General features: G+C 33.2%; 1 pseudogene; it reads left to right on the top strand.

Moving 5' to 3' along the window:
- The first annotated feature begins 1,341 nt into the window (after positions 1–1,341).
- LOC124095756 (small ribosomal subunit protein eS6-like) lies at positions 1,342–2,095 on the top strand (annotated as a pseudogene).
- The last annotated feature ends 3,568 nt before the right edge of the window (positions 2,096–5,663 follow it).

The following is a 5,663-nucleotide window of genomic DNA, read 5'->3' as shown; positions in this document are numbered from 1 at the left end:
CTAAGCTGTACCCTCAGGCCTCCCCATTGGTCTTGACCCCAATAATATTCCCTAAAGAATGAACCTCTTGTCTTAGAGCCTACTTACCCAGAAATCCAGTCTACAACAGTCGTTTCTCCAAAGCAGAGTCAGTCTCTCTCTTGATACTCTCCTTAACATTAATTTTGAGTGTCCTTGTTATTTACATTTCTGTAAACTACATTTAACTGAAAGAAGAGAAATTCAGGATTGGTAATTTTCTCTCACGAACTTGATAATTTGGAGTCCTTATTGACTATTTACCCAACATCTCATACAAATATCAAGGAAATCTCAAGACTCACCCCCTCCTTTTTTTAAGACCCGATACTCAATTGAAAGGCAGGATAAATTTGGCGCTGGAGATAAGACATACTCAAGACAGAAAGAGCTAATTAAACTATTTGCATGCATAGAAAAATCTGGAAAAGTTCCTCTTTTTACAAATGTAGTTTAGAAAAATCTATTTTTTAAGAAATACTCAATAAAATATTAATATACCATATCTAGTGTACCAAAAGAAAAATACACCATGACCTAATAAGACTTCTCTCAGGAATACATGATTTATTAGATCAATATGTTTAAGGAGGAAAATATATGAATACTATTAACAGTAACTAAAAGATACTGTTTACAAAAATTCAGCATTCCCAGTAAAAATTCTAAGGCTATTAATAAAAAATACTTAAATATAATAAAGATTAAAAACAATTAGTAGATGTTATAATAGTAATTAGAACACTGAAGGAGTAGACATTATAACACTAATGGTTTTATTATTAAAATTAGAATCAAGACAGGAATATTCCGTATTCACATTATTTTCATTGAAACAAAGAAAAAATCCATATAAGAATTAAAAACAAGATGCCTAAAGATTTTTAATTACAAATAATAGCCTTCTAGAGTGACCAACTTCTATACTCAAGAATTTAGTCAGTTATAAATTGAAAATTAATGAAAATCACATTTGTAATTGTAACGAAGACTTTAAAAGATTTTAAAATAAATTTAGCAAGCAACATGTCAATCTGAGAAAAATCACAACATATTATTTAAATAAATGTATCTAAAATATAAAGCATATCTAAGATAGAAAACTTAATATAGCATATTAATTCTTCACAAATTAATACATCTTTAATGAAATTCTAATCAATATTGAAAATTTTAGATGATCTTAAGTAATTTTAAGTTGATGATAAAAACCAGTGCTTAAAATTTATGCAAATGTAAAACAGTGATTGTATAGTTGTCTTACATAATATTAAAACTTACTCTCTTTTTCGTGGCACCTTGTTGGCAATCAGCTGCTCCAAGATGAAGCTGAATATCTGCTTCCCAGCTACTGGCTGCCAGAAACTCATTGAAGTGGATGATGAGCGCAAACCTCCTACTTTATATGAGAAGCGCATAGCCACAGAAGTGGCTGCAGATGCTCTGAGTGAAGAATGGAAGTGTTTTGTGGTCTGAATCAGTGGCAGGAACGACAAACAAAGTTTTCCCATGAAGCAGGGTGTCTTGACTCATTGCCAGGTTCGCCTGCTACTGAATAAGGGGCATTTCTACTGTAGACCCAGGTGAACTGGAGAGAGAAAGCACAACTCTGTTTGAAGTTGCATTGTGGATGCCAATCTGAGAGTTCTCAACTTGGTTATTTTAAAAAAAAAAAAAGGAGAGAAGGATATTCCTGGACTTACTGATAATCGTTCATAGACTGGGACCCAAAAGAGCTAGTGGAATCCACAAACTTTTCAATCTCTCTAAGGAAGATGATATCCACCAATGTTATCAGAAAACCCTTAAACAAGGAAGATAAAAATCCCAGGACCAAAAAGCACCAAAGATTCAGTGTCTAGTTGCTCCACGTGTCCTGCAACACAAGCGCTGGCGTATTGCTCTGAAGAAACAACATATTAAGAAGAATAAGGAAGAGGCTGCAGAATATGCTAATTTTTTGGACAACAGAATGAAAGAAGCCAAAGAAAAACACCAGGAACAGATTGCCAAGAGACACAGGCTGTCTTCTCTGAGAGCTCTACTTCTGAGTCCAGTCAAAAATAAGAACTTTTAAGAGTAATAAACAAATAAGATCAGAACCTCAAACTTAAAAAACAAAAACCAAAAATATATTACTACTAAACCAAACTAGCAAACACACTGACTTTTATTACTGTTTTTATTGATGTTGGAATAGGCAAGCAAAAGATACAGGAATAGCAGAAATCAATATGAATACTTGAATTTTTTATAAACTAGTAGGTTATATTTTTATTTCAATGAAAATAATGTGCTACCATAATTTAACACCCTATGATTTAAAATAAATCTGGTAAATAATAAACTTACCATAAACTAAAATAAAAATATAAATATCTTTTGCAAAATAAATAAAATACCTTTTGCAAAAGGGCACGTCCCAAAATTTTACATTCAAAAAGTTACATACACATATAAACACTATTTGCATCAGCTTAGAGTTAGAAGAAGCCCTGGCATTTATAAAGGAAAAATAAATTTCTTTAACTAATCAAAATGGAAGACCTTGTGTTTTATTTATTTGTTTAAATGAAAGACTGGAGACAATATACATGAAAGAGAAGAACTTCATATTAGTCTGTGCTCATTCCTATGATGAAATACCAGGGGCACCGTACTTTATAGAGAAAGAAAGTTTATTTTAGCCAATGATTTGTAAGTTCAAGGTTGAGCAGCTGAAGCTGGTGATAATATCTTTCTGGCAGAGTTCCAAGACAACTGTGAAACTGTGAAAAAGGATAAAAGGAAATTTGTGCTTGTTTTGCTGTGGCACCTCACACTGCAAAAGCCACATGTACAGTGCATTGTAAATTCTTAATTAAGATGGATAAGCCATTAAATTTTAAGGTCTGGTACTAGCTGTAGATTCAGGAATCCATTAATGATATTGGAAGGTAATCATAAAAAAGGAGGGACTAGCATATATGCAAGTATGTATATAAATGCAAGTGTGTGTGTGTGTGTGTGTGTGTGTGTGTGTGTGTGTGTGTTGAGGAAAGTGTGGAAGGATACATCCTAGAGGCAGCTGTCAATGCAGGTTCCCTACTTAGTTACTCTGGATCTTTCTGCAGCTCAAATGACTCCTCTCACCTTCAGCAAGGTTTATTGCTGAGATTCACCTGTGACATTGAGAAGATTGCTTTGGGAACTGGAGATAACTTCTTCTTAAGAAAGTTGGAAATACAATATCTGGGAATTTTATGTCTCCCCTGTGCTTTGATACTGGACAAAGACAAAGGCTGTGTCTCCCAAAAGACACAATTCCAAGGATAACTTATACTCTAGAGCTTTTTAAAAGATTACCCCGAAATTACCTTCTTGCTGACTCCTTCCTTATTTCTATTTTGGTTTCCCCACCCACTGGTTTCTCCAGACAGCAAATCTTTAATAAATCATTTCTAGTTGAAACAGCATCTCAGGGCTTGCTTTTGGGAGTATTCCACCCTAGACACCAGGCTAATGTTGATTATCTTCCTGAGGACTAGGAATATATCAATGATAACTTTTATTACAGTTTTGTATTTTTGCATTGATTACAATAAGTATCTTAACTTTTCATCCAAAAAACACTGAAAATTATTTTAAGTAAAAACAAACTGTTCATTTATTTTGCTTACCTTATCTGGCATAGCCGAAGAGAATTTCTCAGTTGTACTTCCTCATTCATTGTATACTAAGGAAAAATGCCTATAACTTCATTTCTATAGTAGCAACTGATGTTATAGTGCTGTATTTTTGCTCATGATTTTGTACCAGAGTGTATCAGAATCAAGCAAGATATTCTGTACCTCGCTTCATTTGTTCTTGCTTTTAACCACACAGAAGAATCAGAAATGAAGGTCCAAAGTTCACTTCACTTCAACTTCCTTTATCATTTTCAAGACAACAATTCAAGAAAACACTTGCATTTTATCATCTTACCCTCAATTCCGTTTTTCCACTGTTATTATCAACAAATGGCTTACAGAAATATATTTCAGGTGGGGTTATCTAGAGACAGCTTTGTTTTAAACTATAATTGTAGAATTTCGAGATGCACTTCTGTTTTCCAATGGTTTTTCTCTGAAAGGGTTCTAAAATAATCTCCTTGCCAAGGAAAACTAGTCATTTTGGCAGGCGGCCTCTAAGTTCCAGCTTTAGACAAATTTTTAAACTTAAAACACTGTAGCCTTTTAGGTGAATTACTGTCTAGAAAAATGAATGTCTTCCTAAATTGGATCAAAGAAAACCTCATAAGAAAATTGCATTTCTTGGAATTTCCATCCTTTCTTAGGTTCAAACTTGGACAACTTTTATTCTAAAATATGGAATCACCGAAGCAGGCACAAAGCAAGATAAATCATTGATTTCCTTTGCTAACTATCTTTTGTAATGTATAACTCTTATTTAGTTAAGTCTAATATCATCACATTATATTTTATGTATTATAAAACAATTATATGAAAAGCACTACTTCCATGAACTCCTTTATAGGAATCAGAGTCCCTTCCAAGCAAATATCTGTGAGGTAGTTTTACCCATTTCAGAAAAGTATACTTATCCAGGAGAAAATACTTTGTAACTAAAGGAAACAGTTATGGAGTACATCTCCCTAGATGAGATGAAAACCAATATGGAGAGCAATTTCCAGCATATATATTAGGAAAAGCTGCCTTTGGTTCCTAATTATCTGAGAGTTTTAAATGTGAAATGGGTATTGAAATGAATATTTGTTTTGTTCAAAGCATATATATATATATATATATATATATACATATATATATGCAAATATTTTGAGGAAGGTGTGGAAGGTACAAGTTTATATATAAACTATTTACCAAATGAATTAATATGTCTTTTAATATTTCTTGGCTTCCAAATGATGTACTTGTTATTGCCACCTAGTCTATCATGATGCAGTCTGCTAAACCGATGGGGCTGTTTCTTTGGGCACAATTCCAACAAACATGATCTAGTGGAACATAAACAACTGAGGAAAGTCTAATAAATGTCAATACTTGTAGATGGATTCAGTGTGGACAACAGAATTTTTCTTTGGCTAATGACTTTAATATGTCCTCATTTTGTATTAGCATGTAATTTATTTATAGTAGAATACATAAATCTTAACTCTCTGGTTCACTGAGTTTGGGTAATCATATGTACCTGTGTAACCAACAATTCAAAATAAAATACATTAAAATTACTCCAAGAATTTATTTCATTCCACATTCCAAGCAATTCTACCTCAACAGACTAACCACTTTATGGCTTCCCCTCCAAGGATAAGTGCTGCCTCTTCTTAGACATTATATAAATGGAGCAGTGCAGTATGTATTCTCTGGTGTCTGCCCTTCTTGTTCAAGATGTTTATGAAAATCATTCATGTTGCTATGTGTGTCAGTGGTTCATTCTTCTTTAGGTTCTGGTAGTATTGTGTTTCACTTTGTAAATGTACCATGATTTGCTCCTCCTGTTTTCTTGATGGACATTGAGACTGTTTTAGCTTTTGTGACCGAATCTTCTGTGAACATTCAAGTGCAAATCTGTATATGGACACACATGTTTTGTTTTGTTTTGCATTTAATTTTGGGTAAACACCTGGGCTTGAAATTATGGATCAT

Source organism: Marmota monax, unplaced genomic scaffold (genome assembly GCF_021218885.2).
Source record: "Marmota monax isolate L192 unplaced genomic scaffold, Marmota_monax_Labrador192_F-V1.1 WCK01_AAM20220418_F8-fsc00030, whole genome shotgun sequence".
NCBI lineage: Eukaryota > Metazoa > Chordata > Mammalia > Rodentia > Sciuridae > Marmota > Marmota monax.
Note: the sequence above shows the minus strand (reverse complement) of the source record. Positions and strands in the feature narration are given on the sequence as shown.